This window comes from Labrus mixtus, chromosome 8 (genome assembly GCF_963584025.1).
Source record: "Labrus mixtus chromosome 8, fLabMix1.1, whole genome shotgun sequence".
Taxonomy (NCBI): Eukaryota; Metazoa; Chordata; class Actinopteri; order Labriformes; family Labridae; genus Labrus; species Labrus mixtus.
Window position 1 is genome coordinate 10,334,342 of NC_083619.1, and position 25,501 is coordinate 10,359,842.

At 38.6% G+C, this 25,501-nt stretch overlaps 1 long non-coding RNA gene across 1 annotated transcript; it reads left to right on the top strand.

Annotated features, from left to right (window-relative positions):
• The first annotated feature begins 379 nt into the window (after window positions 1–379).
• On the top strand, window positions 380–11,173 carry LOC132978456 (uncharacterized). Its single transcript, XR_009673922.1, has 2 exons — window positions 380–456; window positions 10,898–11,173. It is a non-coding gene; the product is annotated as an uncharacterized LOC132978456 (long non-coding RNA).
• Window positions 11,174–25,501: the final 14,328 nt, after the last annotated feature.

Here is a 25,501-nt window from a genome sequence, read left to right on the forward strand (position 1 = left end):
TGAATGTTGGAAAATGTCATCAGATTATCTTATTATTTCCAGTTAATTATAGGAGATTATTTCCAACCAAAATTTTAACCAATTAGGACACATGAAAACAACCCAGCGGGGTTTTGTTTACATCTGAGCCTGGCTTGAGATATTATGACAAACAAATGAGACTCAATGCCGCCCTCTGATGACCTGTTGAAGAATTATGAAAAACAAAAGTTGCTCATCAAACACATGTAAAACTAATTTGTGCTTTGAATAATTAAGTTTAAAAGGGTGTGAATTGTAACTGGGAACACATATTTTCCTCCACTTGAAGATAGGCCAGAGAGTCTAAACAGGATGATGCATGTTTGTGTTAACAGTTTCACATACAAGATGCAGTGTCTCGTCTCTGCTACTCGGGGCTTTTCTGCCTGCAGATGCAAAATGCTAACTCCGTCCTGATTACCATACCCGCTGCTGGTAAGATCGTTTTTCACATTTTATTTTTCTCCTTTTGCCGATATGGTGATTTCAAATCAAAACGGACCCACCCGCCTACAAATTGGCTCTGCTGCTGAATCCAACTTCCATTTCATTTGAGAATCAAATGCGAGTCAGACTCCAGCACTCTGCCTCCCTATGAATATTACATCTGTTTTCACATTTTTCAAGTTGTTTGTGTTGTAATGGGATTGAAAATGTATGATTCTTTTAATTAATGGTTATTTCTCTTCCTTAAAATATTCTGTTGCATTCCTTTCTGAGGAATTTGTTCCCGTGGTCCAGACACAAGAATCTGGTCTGTGACCGAGCTGAGTCGGACCTGCAACAGGAGGGATTTTTTTTACTGGAATGCACTGTTCCTTTGTGCAGACACCCTGAGTGATGTGCTTGTAAAGAGGCCTGGACAGAGTTCTTTATCATCGGTCTATGAGACTTTCAGAGTCTCTCAAGTAATCAGGTCCACATGCCAATAGTGATGGATTCCACTCTGCAGTTGCCGACTACACACACACACACACACACACACACACACACATACATACATACAGCTCAGAATTTACATGCACAAGTTTTCGTAATCAATAAACATTTGAGAAGAGGCTGCATCTGCAAGCCCATCTTTGTAGTCAGATCTTTTCTATTGATATATGAGAAAATGAGATGACCTCTTATTTAGTGTTCTCACATCAGCATGTTTCTTACTTTGAGTCAGGATTCGACCTCTTTAACTGTCAGACTTAAAGCAAATGCAGGTAGACACGCAGTGCCCGCCTCTGCCAAAAATCAGAAGGATGCTAATGACATTGCTGTAAAACAGAGAGATCATTTGAATCAATTAGCTGAAAGCATTTGTGGAGCTGATCATGACAAAGAGAAGAAAGCGACAAATGGTCGTCCATGTTCCCCAGGCTGGAAAAGATGGAAGCCGCCTTTTTTCTGCAGTGACAGATGTTGGAGTGCGTCTGGCCGCTGCAGGACTGTTAAAAGTTTGCACACAGACGTTTGATATTTCACATTCGACCCTGGAGTGAGAAATGTAGTACACGTTAGACTGCAGGACGATGAGAGAACAGACTCATGCTGTGACTCAGATTGGAGTTCGAATGTGGAGAGCTTTTCTGCAGGAGCAGGCGTTCCTCTGCTGTCCTATTTTAGATCACTTTAATATTTGTATTTTCTAAGACAAATTTACATTTTACATTAATGCAGTCCAACTCTTCTGCAAATAATAATTTTACACTTAAGTGAATAGATAACAGCCACAGAGGGACTTTGTAATTGCTTTTCTGTCATTCTTATTTTTGATAATAATGCTAAAGTGTCCATTTAGCCTCCACATATTGAAAAAGGTCATTCTTTTTTTAAATAGGTATGATCCCTCACATACTTAAGTCTTGCATAAATTCGGAGTTCTCCTCCCTAGCTGAATCTGTGGTGAAATCTCCCCTCTGCAGCCAGCAGTAAAAAAGGGAAGATAATGTTTGTTGCCTATAAAGAAGGACACTCTGCCTCCCCTCTATGGACAGGTCAAGGGTCAGAGTCAGGGCAGTCATCCTGGCTCGGGTGGGGATTTGATGTCACTCTCAAGGACGTTTTTGGTGAAAGTGTTTCTTGAGTGCTCAAGTATTGAGGTCAGTCCCCCTCAAAGAGCCATCCTGCTGCCTAAAAGTCACCTCCAGGAAACTTCTTCAGTAATTAATAATTTGAGGAATTTTTAGCTTCTCATAGAACAGACTGAAATAATTACTGATGCCTCTAGATTACCTTAATAAGCAAAAAAGATTTTCAGGAATAAGGTTGATTATTTCTTAATAGTTATTTTTTAATGCCCGTCAAAGCTGCTACCGGGCCAAGGAAGTCAAAGCTTCTGTAAGTGCCTTTAATAACATTTACCCCAGAAAAGACTCATAGTGATGATACATTGGACTGTAAGGAGGATGAGATTTTTGTATGAGCATACTACAAAATGGAGTTAAGATGTACAGCTTTGTCCAGGGGTCAAGAGAGACAAGGACATTCTTCATGGTAGCTTTAATTTTTCTGCCTACATAGAAAAAAATGTGTTGTTCGCACTTTTATTTTATTGTAATTTAGGACAAATTTTCTATTATTATTGGAATTGTGATAGTAAGGCTGCCTCTTGATTTTTATGGACAGAATCTTAAGGCGCAGCCGGGGGAAGGAGGGTTTCCAGTTTGGGGACCTCAGAGTTTCATCTCTGCTCTTTGCAGATGATGTTGTTCTGTTGGCCTCTTCAGGCATCAGGGCTGCCATGGTTCTCTGCCTGAAAACGGTGGACTGCTCCCTCCGGCTGGGGAGTGAGTCTCTGCCTCAAGCGAAGCAGTTGAAGTATCTATGGGTCTTGTTCACGAGGTAGGGTAAAATTAATTGTGAGATTAACAGGCGGATTGGGGCTGCGGCCACCGTGTCGGACCATCGTGGGGAAGAGGAAACTGAGCTGGAAGGTAAAGCTCTCGATTTACCAATCAATCTACTTTCCAACCCCTCACCTATGGTTATGAGCTGTGGGTATAGGGACCGAAAATAATGAGATTGTGCTTGAGCTTTCTGCCTGTTTTAGGGAAGATTTTTCTCACTGCTTCTAAAGCTCTTGCTCGTCATGTTTAAATGTTGGGTATCTTTAAATAATCGAACAAATAATTGAACGGCTCTTCATGTTAAGTTTCCCGAGATGACTTTTGTAATGATTTGGTGCTTTATAAATACAAAGTTATTAACTGATTCCCACAGCCATGTGTATGTAGTCGCTGAAAAGTCCTAACAGAACATTATTGCCGTGCAGAAATCTCTCCTGCGACTCCTCGTGATCTTTTCTGCACCATGTAGGAGCGAGTGAGTCACAGTCGTCCTACTGAATGCTATTGTATCTCTAATTACAGACATTCTCATATTTTAATTTAGACTATTTATGGTATGATGAAACGCTGCCACAGTACTACCTGCTTTCTCCTCTTCCTCTCTCTCTCTCTCGCTCTCTCTCTCTCTGAGTTATTGTGAAGGATTGAATGTTTCATGACTCATCACTGAAGCTGCTCACCCTCCCTCCCTCCCTCCCTCCTCCAACTCTCTGATCCCGTCTTCAATCTATGAAAGTTCACTTTCCCTGCTCTCACTTTGTACAAGGCTAGTCTAATTAGAGTGTATTATTTGGCTGATGGTCTGTGAAACACATTGCAGCAATTATCAGTGTACTATAAACAGACGGTTATCTGTGAAATCCCTCCGCCTGCAGCGTGCAAGGATGGAAGCGTGATTAATATGCAAAGAAACCAGGTCACAGATAAAACTATCCATCGGTCAGACTGGAGACTCCTACAGAGAAAACAAAAGTGCTCTCTGCATTTGGTTGAGAGCAGATGTCTTTTCCTGACATGAGGAAAGTCAAAGTTGTAAGGGTGTTTCATGAACATTACTGAGTCCTTTCATTTCTGGATACAAAGTGTTAAACATGATAAACATTTCACTACAGCTGCTTCAGTCACCCGTTTGCAGTGTCAACTTTCTTTGATAGCTCTAATCATTCACAAGTTATATCATTTGTGTAATAATGATGATAAAATTATATTTGTTGTCATAATGGCGAACAAATGTTTTGTAAGAAAGTCATAAACGACCACATTCATCATCTGTCATGAAAGGAAAAAAATGAGTCAGAGTGAATCAGCAGCCAAATCTGAATAATATTTCCCTACTGCCATTACAGAGCGGAATGAAATGAACATCATAGTGTTTTTATAAAGGCATGTACTGTTGATATGATTAGATCACGTATTGTAGAAGTTAGACCATTGGTAATAAATCAGTTTCGTAGTTGAGTCACCAAACTTCGAGTCTGAGTCAAGTCTCGATCCCCAAAGAAGAATCTGAGGTGAGTCCAAGTATAGTCCTCATTTCCTGAGTCCCAGTCTGAGTTCTTAATGTTGAGTCTGAGCAGTTCTAAGATCAGCTTCAGTTCTCCTTTACATCACATTGATTGAATGAATTGTTAAGTGCTTCACAGCTGAGCTTGAACTCTATTTTTATCTGTGATTCTGCTTGTTAATGCTGAACGTCTTAGAAGGAGTGATTTTGTATTATAAAACACAAAGCCAAATTATCATGAAATTATTGTTAATTATGTTGAGCAGCTTTCCATCTGATTTCTTGATTGACTAGTATTGATGAATGTCTTCGTCAACTGTTTATTTTAAGAGATTATAAAGGCTGTTTATATCCATTATAAATGCAGTTATATCACTACAGCAACTATCGTGGGACATTTAAGAAGCAGAATTATTGCTGAAAAGAGATTTAAATTTGAATAAAAAAATCTATTTTTAATCTAATCTAATCTTATCTACCCTCGAGCTCAGCTTTTCTTAATGGGCTCCACAACCGCAGTGTTAAGTTAAGGCTAACATTAGCATGCTTTATAATCATTTTGTGAAGGTAACATTCCAGCAATGCAAAACATAAATGAGTCAGTCCTCATACTCACCCTTACAACTATGAAAGTACATGTATCACAGCAAAGTTGCCTCACATGGTAACACAACAGAAAACCATCTTAGAATACTATGATTTACCAGCTCTTCACTTTATTTCACCATCTGGTGAGGATGCTGACTTTCCCTTCAGGGTTCAGGTTCAGCTTTTGTAGATTAAGAATAAAGCAGGTATCTGATTCACAATCTACATTTTCAAAATGGGTTTATTAATGATTAAGAAATGAATGTGGAAAGCTGTTTCACATTTAAAGTGCTATCTCAAACTCAAAAATGTCATTAGATAAAAGACAGCACAGCCTTGTGTTCCATTTCATGCATGAACTATTAAAGTCACAACTTTAATACTGAAAAGTTGTGTAATAATTCAAAAAGGAAAACAGAGTTTGACCATTTCAAAGACTTATCTGTTCTGTACAGTAAGGGTTAGTCGGGTTTACGATATAATCCCTATAATCCCTAAAGACTACTTTAATGAAGTACAGTAGAAATATTATTCTGTAGGTTCCCTTTAAGGTGTGTTCAAAAGCAATAAGAACATTAAGACTCCTTAATAGTGGTAATATTGAGCTTTAAACTTTAGTGTTCAACCTATAGAGACACCTTAGATATTAACAGGAATCTAAATCCTTGTATGATAGCGGTAACAGCTTACAGCATTATGTTATATAGTTCATAATAGTGTTTACACGGCAGTTTCCAGCATATTCAGCTCCCTATACACTTTTCAATCTTATTAGTTATTCTAAATAGCTTGTGCTCTAGTTAATTCAATACATTTGGGCCTCATTAAAGTGTTTTTAATGAATAAAGAAAGGACTAAATGTGCTCTGGATGTGACCTGTGATGGTTAAGAACATCATTAAAATCAGCAGCCATCAAAGTGTAGGCCGATCCTCCCTGATTAAAGAGAGAATGTGGACAAAGCAGTTTCCAACACCTAATAAACTAAATTTGTCTTGTTTACAGTGTGCTACTTTTTGTAATTACATCCAACATAAACACCTGCATACAAGTATATTTTTCTGTACAGTAATTAAGAAATCATTTCTAGAAGAAAAGAGAGAGAGGAGTGGAGATGTACTTTAATAGATTCAGCTCCTCATTAATTCAAACTGACCCTGTGAGTATGAGCCCTGAAAAAAGTGTCATTACTCCAAATGAATTGTGATATTTTCATTTGAAAAAATGCAGAATTACCATGACAACCATGTTTACAAATGTCAAATATTAATATAATATAAAACCAATTTGCATTATGGGAATTAAAGTCACTGCCCTTACACTGATGCTATTAGTTACGTGAATCCGTTTAATTTATTTATGAGAGAAAGTTTCAGAAATGTGACGAGACACAGAAAATGCTCCGTTGTCATTTGTTGTAAGTCATGTTAGACGCAGAAGAGATTTGTTCAGTGTGTTTGGGTGCCTCATGCAAATTTTATTTGACACGTGTAGATCTGAAAGACAAAGAAACAACTGCATGTGTGAACACAAACAACCACATTTTTCACTCCAGCTTTATGCAGACTTTTTCCTGCCAGCCTCCTAGTAAAATATCTGCAAGAAGTCGATTTAAGCCAATATATACAGTATTTATATTATATCATATATATATAATATTAAAATTCACAGCTTCCGAGTGGGCGGGTTGATGGTATTATTCATGTCAAAAGAGGAAACAACATCTGTAAGTGCAAGTGAAAGCTTTAATTCTGATTGGACGCAGGTGCTGACAGGCAGTGCACAGAGGCAAACACTTTTTTTTAAAAGTTAGTATATCCTCATCAACAACTACATCGACTGCTGTGCTTGAAAGTTCTAATCAGCATCAAAACAATCTTATGTCATTGTCATCATCAAAACCATCATACTCATGATCAATATCATTAAGTAGCCTAAATGGGTGTTCATGAAAGAGCTGGGTCTTAAAGGTGCAAAGGGATTCTGCAGATCGAATGGAGTTTGGTAGTTTATTCCACCATACTACAGCGTCATGCTCAAGGGCTTTTCCCGAACCTGTGTCGAGAACTGGAGATAAATGAAACTTCCGAACAGCCAATCAGAGAGATTCCTCTCACCAAACGCTGATTCCACTTGTAGGGTAGCGAAGGAGCCGGACACACCGCAAAAACTAGGGCGACGACCGCTCACCGACGGTCCAACAAGGACCGACGTCCGACAATCTCCTTGGTGTGTCAGGGCCTTTAGAGACTTTGCTATGTTGTGCTCTAAACAACTTTTTTAGCTTTCTTAGTCGAAAAAAAAACGTGGTCAGCATCACCTGAAATAATATCTTACTGACACTGTGATTGACTTGTTAATTCACCAGCTGATGAATAAGATATAGGCACAGACTGTAAAGCCTTGAAGCTTGGCATGATCAGCTCTGGTTTTAGACAGATACTGCTGTGTTAGTATAGCATCAGATACTTCATGACACTTTTGGTGTTCATTTTTAAATATTGTCCACCAGCATTCATTAGAGGCATACAGGAATACAGTCCATATTATGAGAAAAATCCCCACTTCTCAATCAGACTGTAAGTACTGGCAAAGCATGAAAAGGAATCCTTGGCTGGAAGAGGCTAACTACTCACTCCACTGAAAACTCTTTCTCTGGCTTTCGTCATCGGATGATAGCTTTTCCAAGATTTCACTGTGTGATCAAAGATAAGAAAAAAGGAAATAAAAAATTATTAAAATCTGTTCTCCAATAGTCACAGTCTCAATCTTTGTCTGAGTTTCATGATACATGCTCTCTGTCCATACATTCAAAGTGGTTATATTCAGTTGGGGAATCAGCTTTATATCCTTGTGTAATTTGTTGGCCTACAGCTTCAATCCAAGCTAATTTAGACAAGTCTGACATTAAGTTAACCAGGTTTGTAGCTGCTGGACCACAAACTCCAAAGTGAATTATGCATCCAGCTTTTTGTTTGAGATTTCAGATTACATCTCAAACTTATAAGGCATCTTTGCAAGCATCCCCATTCCGCTCAGATCCTGCCCTTGTTGAGATGTATCAACACACCATCTTCCCCATGGTGGAAGGAGAGCTGTTTTGCCCTAATTAACCCACTTAGATTGTATCCGAGGCCAAGATTAAACGATACCTTTCATTCTGTGCCGGCAGCCGGCCTCATTTGTCTTCAGGACACAATCTTTTCTGTTTTAAGTCAAGGGTGAAAGAACAACACTCTGGGTGGTTCACCACTTGTACCACTCAAAGTTTGGACAACTGAGCCAGCATAGGACAGAATCACCTCAGAGCTCACTTATGAATCCACGACTTCTGCACCACTCCACTAGTTTCTTTCTTTTCCTTTTGTTTCTTTTTCAGCGTGTTGAGAGATTGGAAGGAGAGCTCGCTATTTGATGTAATTTTCTTTCAATGGATGAAAGTGCTATCACAAAAAAACAGGAAATTAGATAGGTGAAGCATTCTTCTCCACTTCAAAAAAGTCCATGTTTGGTATTCAAGCGAGCCCACCAGGGACCTGTGGAGGTTCCTCCCTGCTAATATTCAGGGGGATTAAGTGTGGGTGTGATAGAGGACACTCTTCCTTTCCCACATTCTTGTTATAAGAACTAATTAACGTGCGAGCAAAACATTCAGCCTTGAATATTCATTCAATTCAATTCAAAAGACTGGCAGAGACCACTCATGCTGAAAGTGTACGTCTGGGCCCATTAGATGTTATTTTGGCAAAGTGAATAAGCCAGTCTTTCAAAGTGAGAGTAATGAATAAGTTATTTAGGTGTTTGCTATCTAAAGGAGGAATAGATCAATCGCAGAGATCTTCAAAATTGCAGCAGTATCACTCACTGACAGAAGTAGGGAGGACGATCAATAGATCAGCTTTAAACCTAACTCTGATATCTTTTTTCTTTTTTTGACAGCCAGGACTTTCTGACAGCAGATAAACAAGACACGTTCTGCATGCGGTCAATGATGTTTGGTCAGTCGCACCGCTCAGTCAGACTGATTAACTATTAACTTTTCCCACCCTGAAGGCTGTACTTAGAGCTTGTCAGCATTCAACCACACACTTATACAAATGAAAGCAATCCAGATTTCTAGTTAAGCTTTCAACAAAATGTAATAAATCTTTCCTGCTGTTTTTCTGTTCACACAGGAAGGAGGTTAGGAGTGACTGGCCCTAATTAACTTCAAATATGTACAATCAACCTCTCAATGTAAACATTAACAAAAACAGATTGAAAGTTCTCATATTAAACTTTCCATGCCCGTTGTATCCTATAATGATTTGTTTCTGTTCACAAGAACATCCAAAGAAAGTTATGTAACAAAGGAAAGCTGTTTTGGATTGGAGACTCTAGAGAAGTGAGTGTGAATTTAAAACTTGAAAATAATTGCTGCCGGGCTTAAAAAGGTTATAAAAAAGATAAACATGGAGTTATTCTTATGATGGGATGAAAGTGTGCAATGGAGTAGTGTTTGAAGTTCCTAAAAGGTGGAATATGAGATGACAGCTTTATTAACACAGAGATGTATTGACTGAAGATATGTTCCATCAATCAGATCCCATTAATTGAGCTTCTTTCATACAAGAGCTGTCATTATGTGACAGAGAGAAATTATGATGTGTTTTCCTGCAGCTAAAAATAGTCTGATTAATTCAATAATACGGCTATCATGATATAACATTTGAGATGCCACAAAGCAGTATTTTTAATTACAATACATTTTCAAAGACTTTCTGATAATAAAGGTCAACACTGAACACCCTCAACAGCATTTTAACCACACATTCCTCAGATGAAGTTTGAACAGTGTCTGTAGATGGCTTTCTTGAACCGAACACAAAGCCCGGTTTCCACCAAGTGTTTGGTTTGATTTAGTACAGTCCGGTTTGGTTCAGTACAGTTGAGTGCGATAAACCCTGTTCTTGTATGCGTTTCCACAGCAAACCTTCCCCTTACTTGGAAGGCAGGGTGTGAGGCTATAGGGTAGGATCGGTACGTTTGGCACCCCCAACAGAAGGGTAGCAAAAAAGTAGGACAGTACGGGATTTATTTTGGCACCAATAGCTGCGGACTGTACCGCATAGTAGATCAGGGGCTAAAAGACAAATGCTGCTGCACTGTAAGAACTGATTTGTTGGGCTCTTCTGAAACAAATTGTGAACCTAATAAGTTAAGTTAATGGTGTAACACTCGACTTATCAGTGGTTCCTAATTTTCTTTTAAAATAAAAGCAGTTGTTTTGTTGTTTTAAAATGCAAAATAATGGAATTTTAAACACGCAAATTAAAATGAGATTAATTGTGATTAACACTTGCCATATAGAGAAATTTATCAATATTAAAAATAATAGAAGTATGACAGCCCTTGTAAGTATTTCACATTTGATCTTCTCTCTGATTGTGAATGGTTTGTTTTAATGTTATTTTAAATGTCTTTTGTAAATGTCTCTTTCTCCCTTTGTCTTGATGCATTCAATGTCTTGTGTGACGCACTTTGAATAGTTGCTGAAATGTGCTGTATAAATAAACTTGCCTTGCCTTACGTACAGTGTCTTTTGAATAAACATTAAAGCACACTCGACACTGCATAAGCACTTACTTGGGACCAAACTCAATTAATTGAAAAGCCTGTTTGTTTACCCGATTAAGTCCTGTTGAATTTTTTTATGGCTATGTGTGTTCTCTTTCTTTATATCAATAACTATTGAGCAAGGTTGTGACACAATTCAGTCATTTATTCATCTCTCTATCTCTATCTCTATCTCTATCTCTATCTCTTCCTGCTTCTCTGATCAGCTGATTATGGGCATTTACTATTTTAAGTATTCAACCAACCAGCAACAACCTACATTAACTAATCATCCTGCAGCTGTCAAACAATAAATCTGTTCTCCTCTCCGCTCTGTTACTTTGTCTTTTCAGCATGCAATCCTCCTCAATCCCTGTCACATCCAATCCATCTAATCAGTGTCCAGGCTCAGCTCCTCATATGTCCGTCCATCACATCCTGCTGCACCCGTCCTTCACCACCACCACCACCACTGGGGGGCCAGACTCCATGAGGGGGGCTTTCCTGTCCTGCTCCAGGTCTCACTACCCCTTTAACTACACAAAGAGGTCATTATTGGGTCTAATTGCTTAAGACTTAGATCTTTCCCCCTTTCTAAACTTCTAAAATAAATAATTGTTCACTCTTAATGAAGTGTCTCCTGATTGAAATGAATTAAATTCCTGTGGACATTGGTGCACATCAAGCAGACGGGCTTTCCAAGTGTTTGCTCAAGTTAAGCTTCATATTATTATTATTCATATTAAGTAGAAATGTGTAATGTTGAGTTTTATTGACCTTCATTTTAGGGTTATGAAAGTTTTATTTATCTAAGAAGAATGGAAATGCACACAGAAAGACAAATAAGTTCAAATAAAAACAACAAATCTTAAAAACCTCACTCTCTTTTTGAAGAATCTTTGAAGATCTAAATTTGGAATTATGCCTTGCTTGTTTTCATCCTTTGTTCATCATGAGGGAGAAGTCGAGAACAAAAGTGTTTTCTTTGCTTGCTATAGGGCCAAATGGCTGCTTGAGTCTTTTTGATCTTGGAAGGAGTGCTTGTCCTAGAAAGGATCTCCACCGGGAGCATCATGAATGTCTTGTTGCTTGCATGTGAAACCATGAATAGAAAACATGCGGCGAATGACTGACGGCTGCCTAAAGGTGAGAGAAGCTGCAATGAGACTCAAAAGGATGCCTGATCAAACCCTCCGACTGGATGGGCCGAGAGTAGGTGAAAGAGTTACACTTGATCACTCGAGAACACGTCTCATCACAGCTGAAAAATCCTATTTCTTATTACAGGCTTGTGTCACTCTGTGGCAACTCGCTCTCACCCGTCAACTGATGGAGCCTTGGAGCTGTTTTGGGGAAGTTAAGTGATGCAACCTTCCATCTTGTATGCTGAAATGTGGCGACTCACGTCACATATTCTCTCAGATGTTCAGAGAAGGGATGCGGGGGCCCTGCTGACATTATTGTTTCAACAACACAGGATTAAAGGCTGTGAATGCTTGTTAAATATTCACAGAGTTTTCACTGACCGGCACTGACACGGGCGCTCCTAGTCCCAGCGTGACGCTCCTGAGACAGATGAGAGAGGGAAGCATTCGCACTTCTGTCACTCCCCAAGTTACAAAGACAGGGAGAGAGCTGTTGTGCATCAAATGAGAATTCTCCCAAAAATAAGTTGATGTGGAAAAACAGGGAGCTGTTTGTGATGCAGGGACCCGTGTGAGAAGACAAAAAAAATGTGCAGCAAAAGTGCCAGAAATAACACCCATGCACATAGAGATTTATATTATTGCTATCTAAGGCGTAACACAAATAATCTTCCTGCTCCATGCAACTTATATTGTGCAAAAAAAAAAAAAAAAAAAGGTTGTTAAATATTGAGGACTTTAAGCTAACTTACATTCCTCTTTAGGCAAATTTAAGATCTAAAGGCTTCGGAACATTTAAGAAGTTCAACAAATGAATATTTCATACCCTGAATTATTTGCGCCTCCAGCTTCACTCATCATGAAGATGTAAGATCAAACTCCAAAGAAATCACAGCTCATCGCTTTCTCTCCGTCAATTAAAGAGTTTGTACCTTTTCAAGCTCGAACCGAGACACTTCAAGTGTCAGACTTTCACTAAAAAACAGGACTCTATTGGGCCTTTCATTGGGACATTGAGTCAGGATGCTGGTGTCTTTGGTTTCTGAAAAACATTTTTTTCTTTTGAAATTTAATGGGTTTTTTTAAAAGCTGCCTCCTTCAACCTCTTATGAAACCAGCCAGAGAGTTCCTCTTATTAAAAATATTTCTTAAAAACTACTTCTGAATTTGGTGGTGAGTGTGAGCTCACTTAGTGAAGCTTTATGCAAAGTTTCTGACAAATTTAACCATGGAGAAAAAGTGCAATTAACAAACTGCTGAACATTTTTGCTGGTGATTGTTTAAGTCAAAAAACAAGAGAACAGTGACATGCAGTCAGAAAAGGTAGGCAGTGTCGACCTTGTCTCAAATTTAAATCCGATATTCTAAAACTTTATAGTTACCCATAAACCTTCTAGTAATTCATAAAAAAAGAAGTAGGCTATGAGTGTTATTGCTATACAGTATATTCCACCAATATCTATTTCTGTATAGCATATTTTTGATTGCAAATGAGACAGTGACCATGCACTGATTTGTAATAATCAATAGAATAAGCAGGGCCTCTATACTGCCCATTCATTGTGTATGCAGTTAAAAAAAGGTTTTGCACACTTCAACCCTGTATGCATTCGTCAGTGTTGAAAAGCAGGTTCTGTGCCTTTCTATGTGAACATCTTATGACAGCATAGCTTCTGTTGTGTTTCTTGCGCAGTTCAATTTGAAAAGCACTACTTAAAATTAATTCATTAAAAAACAATGAAAAAACAAACACACTAAAATCAGTGAAGCAGATCTCTTTGCCATTGTGCAAAATATAATACAACATCTATTTTTATCAACAGGCTTACAGTAAATTCAGTGTTGAGCTCATCATACTCAAACACATAATGACATTGTCATATTCAGTACCAACAATATAGCATCTACTTGACAAGATTAGCTTCATCATTTAAGTCCAAAATAAGCACTGTTGTATGTATAAAAATGTAAGGTAAGTGTGGGGGGTATTCTATTTCAATATCTATGAATTTATAGAGGTATAGGGTATTTGATATATGTTGTGTAGATTTTTGACATGTGTTTGTTTCAAGCACCACCAATTTTGCAACGCTATCATCGCATGATGTCACATTATATTTACCCCAAAGAACCAACGCAAGTGTACTTTTAAAAAAAATGCTTAGGGAATTGTAAAGCCTTTATAAATGCATGTATTTGGTTTAACTGTATTTTATTAGAAAAACAAAACCTTTAAAATCAGTTCTGACATGGCACAACGAGTAACATTAAATATTTACTTGTTATATTAAAAATTAAATAAGCCCGTTAACTATTGGTTTGAGAGCCAATAAGTGCTCTGCATATTAATAGATAAACATCTCATTAGAAATAAATAATATATGGTATAAAAATGCTAATGAATCACATATTTTTCTTTATTTAGTTGCTAGGATCTTTCCATTCATTGTTCAGATGATCACTATTTTCTAATGGTGAAGAACATTAGAACTTATTGCAATGCAAACTAGTAAACATTTGTTTGAACGGCATTAGCTGCCAAATTGTAAACGTGTTTCACTTTGGCTGTTTTGATATTTTTATCTTTGTCTTGCTTTTCCGGTTTACACAGTATCTTGAGAATATAAAGAAGGTAGATGTAAATGTTGCATTTTTTAATCTGCTGATATTTCTTATAAACTCACAATAACTGAACAATTTTATCATCAATGATTTGGCGCCCACGGTTGGTGAATCAGCACCTTCTTTGAAATGATGTTGTTCACCTTGATTTAAGTTTATTCAGCTGGGTTTTCGTCTTTTGTCTCGACATTATCAATTAATTCTCCGGCCTCGCCAGTCTGTCTTTGTACAGTATACAGCACCACAGGACACCAGATGGACAGCTTCTCTTCCACTGCCTGTGCCTTTTACCTCCACTCTTTAAAGAGGTCATATTTTGCCCTTTTTGGGGTTCGTATATTTAATCTATGTACTTACTAAAGTACGTTCACAATAGCTGAAGTTTGAAAAAAGTGTCTGTTTTCATGTACTGCCGCTCCATGCACCGGCTCGCTTCTGACTCTCTCTAAGGCTCTGAAGTGCCCACGTTCAGAGTCCACACATGTGCCAAGTCTGATCTGATTGGTCGGCCTTCAGCTCTGCCGTAATTGGTCAGCCGCTCAGCACGGTTCTCGGAAATGTCCCGCCCCTTTTACCATATTGGGAATGCAGCCACTTTTGTTCCGAGGGCCGGGGAGCATAAACATTAGCACCTTAGCACTACTGTGCTCCCGCAGGCTACGGCATATCGTGGGCGTGCTACAGAAGTTAATGGGCGTGCAACATGAGCTGCTGGGCTTGCCACAATGAGCCAATGGGCTTAGATCAGTGATATCACACTGATAAGACGTCACACTGGCAATTTTTTTTCGAGGGGGGCTAGAACCGAGCGTTACATGCAGCTAATGCTACAGCTAACAGGAGGATGTAGGAGAAGTCGCGTTTCGGCGGACTTTGACTTTTTGCACATTGATGTGCCTAAACATGCACAGGACACTTGGAAAACACACAAAAGAGCATATAAAACCAGAAAAATATAATATTAAAAAAAAAAAAGAATAACCTCAGACTTAATAACACAAACCCCTTATCTGGCTTTGCTTATACATCCAGACATTTTGGGTTTGTGGATGAAAAACGTCACCCCATCGTGCACACCAATTATGTTGTCCAGGTATGAATCACTGACCCCAAATAAGAGAAGGATAATGACCCTCAGTCCTTAAAGTGGTGAGTATTGAGCAGCCTGGAGAGTGGCTGGCCTCTAATACCCTGCCTCATAGCCTGAGAGGGGAAAAAGAGATGAAGAGGACAGAGAGGAGGGACAGAAAGCTGCCAGCCCAGCACCTCTGCTGGAATAAAAATGCTCCTCTTATCTGTGATTCTGTGGCCTCGGCTTGATCCTCGCTGATCTAAAATGACTTTGTAGCTCCAGAACATTATCCTGCCTCTCTGCAGCCATCAGTGGCATCGGCCAACACACAAGCATTAATTATAAAGCCATTAAAAGGGCCAGTTCGTCTGCACTGCAGCCATTATCAGATGACATGTCATTATTTTCCTTCCTCACTGCAGCAGCGAGCGGTGGTGGCTCCTGGCGGGTTCACTGGAACAAACATCTCATCTGTTCAAGGGGGCTGGTTAGGAGATGTATAATATGGATGAGGGGATGAGGGGTCTCTGGAGGTAATGTGGCCTCCAGTCTGACGGCTTGATAACAGGGGTGGGGGTATTAATTAGAAACGTTTATTTGTACCACTGCTCACAGAGTTAAATCAACTGCAACTTGAGAAATAGCACAAATTGAAATAGAAGTAAATAAAGAAAATACTTTACCACATAAAATGAATGTGTTGAAAAATGAATGAATTAAAGCTGCTTTAATCAGTTCTGACAGGACATCAGGGGATAATCTGTGATTGGTGCGGTCTAAAATGCCTGATTTCGAGGCACTTCAAAAAAACATTTGTAATAACTGCGCAAAGAGTGAGCTACACATTAAGTTAACCTACTTTTTGGGGGTGGTGGTGGTAGGAGGGGTTGCTGTATTACTGCTGTATTAATGGAGCTCAGCGCAGCTTCAAGCTATTTTCTTCATTCGACTTAGCGACCCCATCTCTCTCATAAGTGGGGTATCCTACCCTGCTGTCGGCCTCACTACCCCTCTAAGTGCATGAAGTCATCATGACGGAGTCTAATCGCCAAAGGCATTGCCCATTGTTCGTACAAGTTTTCATGAATTCATTCATCTTAAAAACTTTGTGAATGCCATTTAAATCTGTCTTTACCATCTAAGAGTAATTATTTTTTTGTGGTCTGTGAAGCTGTAACCATATATGTGTAAGACATCTCATAGCAGCAGATCTATATTTGGATAGAAGCCAAGTGTATGTTGTGAACTTGAGAAGAAACAACTGTTTGCTTAAGAAATGTATAGGCTATGTCTGATATTTACCAAAGTCAAAGTAATGTCTTCTTTCTAACCTTTTAGAGATGTACCCAAATGGAAAGGAATTTGTAGGCTGTATCTTCTAACAGAATATAAGCGACACTATGAAGATGAATACTTTGTAAGCAATTGTGTTCTGTTACTGTTGTCTGACCTCGGCCGAATTAATTCTAAGATAATCCCCAGTCTGTTTCGCGATTTCATCATTGGACTTTTACAGCAGAAACAACCCCCACCCAACACACATTTATCTTTTCCTAAAATAAATAATTGTAAACTCTTACTGAAGTCTCTCCTGATTGAAATGTGATGAAGATGATCTACCCATTAACTAATTGTTAACTAGTTGTTAGTTTTCATTCGCTCTTCAGTAACTATGTGAAATGTGTACCTTATTGTAAAGTGTTACCCTCCTCTTCGCAGAGCACTGAGACTTATTAGATTATAAGTGTCCTTAAGTTGGAGCTGCAGATACAAGGACTCTTTTACTCATTCAGCTGGAGAAAGAGATAATGTGTTTGCTCCAAATCATACTGTGGTTTGTTGGTGTAGCAAGTGGACTGTGTGTAAACAATAAAACCCAATCGGATTAGATTTTTACTATGTTGTGGAGGATAGATAAGCTATTATGGGTTGGTGCAGCTGTAAAACAGGAAAATCAAGCCTTGGGAAATGACATACAGATGTTTTTTCTATAGATGGATGTTGTTCTTTACAATGTTGTTCTCCATATGGTAAACAGCTATTTGTGTTTATACTGAAGGGCCTTAACAACATATTCACAAGCAGAAGAATGTGTTAAATCATTTTGACCCAAGTTGCCTCAATTAGAGTTCTCCTTCAACAAGATAAAATGAAGGAACTAATTAGCAGCGTGCAGATGGCCACCTCAAATGAAGTCCTGCCTGATAATATAAATGAACAGCCATTGAGAGGAATTCAAATCCTCCCCTATCTTCATTGCACGATTTCGCTGCTTCTAAAAAAAAAATTCTGAGCATAAAGGAAACAGAGAAACAGAAAAATCTGCATGTACAAATTTAGCCCCAGGCTTATCATAATTTGCCCTGATTCAGACTCAAACATCTGAGCCTGCCGAGCCTCAGGGCTGAGTGCAGGTCTGAAGGCAGAGAGAGGGAGAGAGAGAGAGACGAGTGCACCTGAACCTTAACCTTCCTCTATTTATAGACTTTTGTTCTGTCAATAGTTCTGATGAGAAGATGCCAATCTCTGCTTTGTTTTTGTAAGTTTTCATTTCCCCGCTGGTGCTTGAGGAAGGAATAATGATACCTACAGTTTGTGTTATCCACACTCCCTCTATATGAGATATCCTCATTATCTCCAGCTCACCTGAGCTGTAATTCCTCTACTTGTTAACTCCTGCAGACTGGAGCTGGTCGTCATTATGTGTTGACTATGTTTACTTCAGACGCATGCTGTTTTTAAATCATGCTAACACAGCTGGAATGAAAAACAAAAATTGACTTAAGACATTCTGTGTCTAAGCTGTGGAGGACTGTTAACAACTGTTTCTTTTATTTTTTGCACTAGCAGCGGTTGTTCTTGCTGCTGGCGGACAACATGTTGAATTTATTATGCAACAACAGTGCCACATAAGGACGCTTTGATATAGAGTGGATCCTTATGTGCCTCCAGATATTTTTGCAATATGATGAAACCACCATGCTAATAATAGAACAACATCAATCAAGTAAAAGAGTAGATTAATGGTAATGCTTTGGATTACTGTGAACAAATTATGACGTACATATTCAGGCGGTATCAATTCAGGATCTACTAATACCAAAACAAAAATAAAATGATACGATGTGTAGAATCTTTGTGGTTAAGAGGATCCTACAGATAAACACACTCTAATTTATATGAACTTCTTCATTTGTTAACTAACGATTTTAAGAGATTTATAACAACTTGTTAACAATACTTCAATACCTGTCTGCTTTTATTCAGAATATTGATTTTACTCATCAAAGCTACATATAAAGCTGTATAAAAAGCTGGTTAGCTTATTTTAGCATACCGCTATCCTTAGGGCTAGAAACTGGGACAAAGCTGGCATGGCCTGTGTCTAAAGCTAACAACGAATTTTCCATGACAACCAGTGGCGATCCATGGGACCCCCAGCAAAATTTAAAAAATATTCCATTCAGTCTTTTTCAGTAAATGAGATATAAGGTGGTAATATGTAATCTTGGGAGATGAGTATTGCTTGCTTAAGTTTTGAAAGGAGCTTTTAGATGAACCTAGCTTTGAAGAGGTTCAGACAACTGTTTGATATCAAAGAGGGGGTCTGGCTGCAAAGTTACTGTATATACCAGTGAGCTGGAAAGAAAGAACGCAAATATGACCATTTTCTAAAAGGTCAAAAATTACTCAGACAAAAAGTAGTTCAATTTCAGGATCTACATTTACAGTATTGGTGAAAACAGCTGTGAAGAGAGGCTTTTTGTGCTGCATCATGTCATAAACAACTTCATTGTCACATATAAAACCACTTTTTGCCATGACTTTAATGAGTTTTTTTTAATGCATTTATAATTTGAGTGGCGAGATCAGTGATTGCTTTAAAGTCATTATCACACTACTTCTCTGAACAGTACCTTTAGAACAAGGCAATGATGAAGCGTGAAAAGCTCCCTGATTATATATTCAAGTTTTTAGGGCTGTAGAACAAAGCAATGTAGTTCATTTGTACACTGTAAGTAAAAAATCCCTCTACTTGTTGCCGGCTGTGATCTATTGTGTCATTCATGGCTGATTTCTGTGTATTTGCTATAGCTTCAGCTGTAGACAGGCTAAAGACACATATTAGTGTTAAAAGAAAACCATAGTGATATTTTGCATAATATGTGACCTTTAAGACATTATACATTTACAGATTTCTGAGATTATTTTGGTTTTGTCTTATCATTATAATTGCACCCTGTCTCGTCTTTATGATCATTCTTCCATGTGCATGTATTGTCCTCATTGTAAAGCACTAATGTACTTTGTGCATTACTAATGACGTTAGGAAATCTTGTAATTAGATATTGGATAACAATCTGATCCAGCCACGTTGAATGAAGTGACTACTATAATATTGGGCAGCAATGTCCAGCCTATTTCTTCTTCTGCTGCACTAAACTAAGCGCATTTATTTGTGTATCTGTGTTTGCTTAGTGTTTTTCTCTCCCCGTACCCCTCTCGGGAGGATTACGGAACTCATGTCAATGTGCTTTGGCTTGAAGTTCAAATACGTACAAAAGCAAAGCACTCCCACAGAAGGCCACCTGTAATATTTCATGTTCTAATCTTGTTCCGTCTAATTTTGCACTCTGATATGACAGTGTGGCAGGAGAGGTGAAAGTATTGAGCTCATGACGACTGTAAAACCGACAGATTGGGTGAAGGTCACTCCTACATGAACCCAGAACATCATGGCCAACCCACGCAGTACAATAAAATGAATTAGAATATGGCTGTTTGGCCACAAATCTCACAGTAATCATTGAAGACAGTCTGTATTTAACAGCATCTCCAGATGGCAGAAGGCAAGTGGACACGGCCACATGACCACAGCTTTCTCTGCTGTCCCCGCTGCGAGGAAGATGGCAATACGGCTCTTGTCTGCAGTGACAGATTGCTGGAGAGGAAGCCTGTCTAAAAAAAGGACAAATATCTGAAACTGACATTGTGACATCGATACAGAAAATGTTCTGTTTATATTTTGCAAGCATGAGGGGATTTTGAAGTTTTCTGAACACTGCAGTTAAAGAGTTCAGTGTTCAGCCCAGTCTTACTAAAGTGTCTAGTAAAACTGGGCTCACATGATTGAGGAATCTTTACCTCATCTGTAGCGTATTCATAGTCCGTGAATTCATTATATTTACATGGCAACCAATTTCCTCTGAAAACATGCTGAGAGACGCTGAGGGAAGCTAAAATACTGTCATCTTGTTGTTGTCAGTGGGTGGCGGGGGGCACAATTTCCTACCGATGGACGAGGATTTGCATTTTATTTTGTTAGCCTGATGCTAACACATATTGGGAAATGCTGTTAACTGGCATACAGAATTAGCATCGCGATCATTTATCATTTATTTCATTAACTCGGTGGAGACAGAATTAACAAACTGCTGACTTTATAAACAGTCAATGCTCTGATCAGTGACACTATATGACTCGTTCTTTATGTCTCCGTTCATGGAAGATGTCCCTCTGCTGCCTACAGTTTGGGGGCAGTGTGTAATGTGTTGATGAGCAAATTTTTCCTGCACCAAGCAAACCTCCTTTATTGAAGATAAGTAAATATGCATGTGCAACTTATGATAGGTATGACAGGACGCTGAATTCAAACGCCAAAGACTCCGAACACGACACCAATCAGTAACTTTAGACAAAAATAACCTTTTTAAACTACATTTGTATTGCAGATTATACATTTTACTCAATAAATACATACTGTTGACCTTTCCATTTAAATGAATGTATACCCTATTTTTAAAACTTTTTGAGTGAAGATCTGTTATTCTCTTTATGGGAAGTGGTTGGGCAGTGCCCTAGCGCCCTCTATTACATTAGAACAACACCGGTACTACAGGTAGGGTTGCCACCCGTCCCGTAAAATACGGAATCATCCCGTATTTTACACTTTGATATTGCGTCCCGTTTTGTATCAATACGGGACGCGGTTTGTCATGTATTGATAAGATGCCTTGAGCTCAGCATCATTCAGCCGGCTAGTTCACGCCTCCTCAGAGTGTCCGTTGGTTTGTTTGGTTCTTTTTTGGCATGAGCAATGAGATCTCTTTAGTGATTTGGTGAGAGAAAGTCATAGGAGTCAGAAGGAAACATGGCTGCCTCTGATACCTGCACCGTGCACCATTGAAACATAAACGGATGCAGAAATACAGACGTGAGTAGAAAGTAATGCCTGGCTTGTGTCAGTGAAAATGAATATAATGTAAAGGAAACTATTGTAGGCCTACTTAATATATTTTCTCCCATGTTTATAGATAGGTTATTCCAGTATAGTTTGGATAGTGTGGACATTTTTCAGTTCATAAAACAAGAAGATGATATTTATTTTAGCCAAATCTGTATTCACAGTATGGCCTGGGCGAGATATCATCAATACAACATCAATATATCAACAGTAGACACTTAATTAATACAATAAGAAAATAGTTCAAACCTATATTAATAGTATCATTCATGATTTCATGAGAAAACAACAAAACAGACTGATAGAAGGACAGAATAAATGAATAAAAATACTATTAAATTTGTACTGTTTATTTAATTAAAAATCTGTCATCCTCCCCTCTATGTTACAGCAGTGTCAAAAGCACTTCAATAATACTCTGTTAATGAATTAATGTTAAGTTAATAACTTTATTTTAAGTTTAAGTTAAGTTGTAAATTAAATAGGCCTAGCTAGTAGTAAGCATCTGCTGAAGTCCTGTTAGGTGCATTTCATTGTGCATACATTACTGTATCTGCCTTAAACTGAAGTTTTGCATTTGTAAATTATTTCAGAAAAAAAGTGTTAATAAAGCACTTAAAACTTTAAGTATGACTCTTAATACTTAATTAAAACCACGTTTTAAATCATGATTCACCACAACTGGTGCCCCACCCCACCGTTGGGCCAGTGGTGGTCAGGCCCCTATGAGTTGCACCCCGCTGCGGGGTGTCCTTTATTTTTCTGCTTCAGGCTGGATGTCATATAAATGTAAGGTGCATGAAACCATTTTCATTTCACCTCTTGAAACGGACAAATGATTATTACAATTTCTTAAATGAAGCAACTCATTTGATAATTAATTAGCTAGCAGCTAGTTCAAGCACTTAGTAAATAACATTTACAATTGGTAACATTTCATTAGGCAACAATATGGTAGCTATGCTAACTTGCTTACAGCTTGTAAACTCGGAATGTAAGCATTTTCTACTGTATTTTGAATAACTACCAAATAGTATTCTCTTGTATTGACTTAATAGCTGACAGTAATTATGTAGTAGGAGGCTGTACTAGCAATAGCTGTTGTTTGACCATAGCTAATGGGCTATTCAATATGTTGTTAAATCTTGAAATGTTACTAGATTTCCTTTTTTTGGCCTATATTTTGATAGGACAGTTGATGGAGTAGGTAATTGGGGAGAGAGAGAGAGTGGGGAAGACGGCAGAATGGGGTCGCAGGTCAGACTTGAACCAAGGCTGCCCACTTGGAGGATGATATCTTCCGTACATGGGGTTCAACCTAACTGCTAGGCCATCTACACCCCGAAATGGGACTAGATTTTTCTTTGGATTTTCACAGTTCATTGTCTTTCAGATTGTGGTCAGTATCGAAGCAGGGAATTGTTAATGATTGGCAGAAATTGGAAATCTATACAACTTGAGTATCCTCTTTTGTGTTTGTTCATATAAACATCCTGATTTCAGAAACCAGATAACGCCTTATCCCAATTTTGAGAAACCCGATTTTGCTACCCAGATTACTCTGAAAGAAAACTGTATACTGTAGCATGTATATGCCTTACCCCGGTTTCTGATAGCTGCCGACTACCTGTGCAGGCATGGCTTCAGCCAAGTGACACATCAGCAAAACAAACATGGCGGCCATGAGAGCATCTTACTTCTGGACAATGTTGGTAGTGACAGGCTGACACTAGTCAGAGGTGATGACATGTTTAATATTTTCTGATGCTGTCTTCTCCCATTGTTGGTGGATACATCATATCTGCAATGTCATGTTGGCATTAAATAGTGCTAAGCCTGAAATAAGCACAGTGGTCTCTTTTTTCTCAAGTCCATGTAAACACACTTAATCAGGAACACAGCAGTCAACTGCTAAAGTAGCTTATAGGGCGTTTAGGAGGAAAGTGCTTCTCCTCCTTTGACTCTCCTGATATATCTTTTCTTTTCCAAACTGAAAATTTATGATTTTAATGCATTGCTGTTCATTTTCCTGCTATTTAAAAATGTTCCCAACTGCTGACATTATTACAGCAGTGAGGGAGACGCATGACTCAACATGTGAAAAAAAGCTTTTGAGGAAAATTACAGGGTAAAAGTGTTCTTGAAGGCAGAGCAGCCACTTTGCCAAGCAAGTGTTTCTTTTGAAAGGACAGTCTGTATTCATTCAGGAAAGAGGCTCCAGAGCTCTTGTAGCATGGAAAGTCTTCATTTTTCCATTAGACTGGCTTCTCAATGATACGCCGAGTGAATTTAATTTTATTCTTCTATTATTGATCACACACGGTTACCCATAACCCACTGGGCCTCATTTTGCCAGAAAATCTTAACATTTCCTGTCTTACCAATCTTGTAATTTTTTTTACCAACTATATCTAAAAAGCAGAACATAAAAAGGTTGCTCATGTAACAATCACTTATTGGAAACTGTCCTCAATCTAATTCATGTGATTACAATAGATAGAGAAGCTCTGGAACAGAGATGAAAGAGCTACTCTTAAATGGAAAAGGAGCCATCTGGCGATTGATGGTCTGGAAAGAGCACAAGCAATCGAGACCTTGTTCTCAGCTGCTCCGCCAGACCGGACTTCAAGCGTTCATGTGGACGCAGATCAGTCCGCACGCCTGAAGGTGAACACGAGAAACCGAGTGACAAGAAGGAAGACAGCATAGGAAACAGATGCCGAAGCAAAAGCAACAAGACACACAGTGGTAGAGGATCAATTGTGCCTTCTTGGCTTTCATCAAAGTTTGTCAGGGAAAAAAATGTGTCTAAGAGCCTCCAGAGAATTATTTGTAAATGTCACACTTGTCAATTTGTCAGCAGCTGTGTCCCCTCTAGACGCCACGTTTTCCCTGCAAACAGAGAAAAACGGCGTGTGCAAATGACAAAATATCCAGCTGGTATCTATCTTTATTTTTATTTGGGGAACATTTGGACATCTGCAGGTAAAAAACATCCTGGTTATTTGGAAACACAGATCAAGTTTTTATTAAAACTTTAAACTAAATCCCCATCACCACCCACACACACGCACACACACACACACACGCGCACACACACACAGATGTTAAAGGAAACTGGATGCTTCACATCAGCAGACAGACAGTGTTCAGTCACCTCTCAACCATGTCTCAGTTTGTCTCTCATTAAAAATGTTTGCCTGGATGACACCCTCCTGTCTTTAACTAACTGTGACTGAGTCATCTGTCCAAAGAATCTGTGAGAAAGCCTGACAGCTAGTGTTTTTCTCTAGTCTTAAACAAATAAATGATTTGAGAAATACATGTATTATCTAGTAGAATATCCAGAGAAGTAACCTACAAGATGAATTTTTTTTTTTTTTTTTTTGACAAAATCACTTTGATCCAGAGAGATCTGGATCATGTGTTCCAAACACAATCCCATTTCCTATTTGCCCAAATTGTTGTCATGTTTGTATCCAATTGACAAAAGTTAAAGAGCTAAAAATAAAGTCTGAGCAAACTAATGACCAAAACAACAGCTAAACAGAAAACATCAAGTGAAAAGGCTCGGCTGAAACGGGAACGTCTTTCATTATGAATCTCTAAAATGTCATAAAAAGTTTCAGTGCTCCATGCGCACCTAACATATTTTTAAATTTTTAACACAACCAGCCATATTGATTTTCCCTGTGGAGGAAAAAAAACAGACAAAGAGAATATAGGTGGGGAGATGCAGGGCAATGACTTCCTCAGGTGTAGCATCTTTGCGCCTCCTATCAGATGGAACAGTCAACTCTTATTCAGCCACAGAGCATGTGGTACAACAAAATGAGTGTGATCATAAGAATAAGTGTATAAATCAATAATCTTA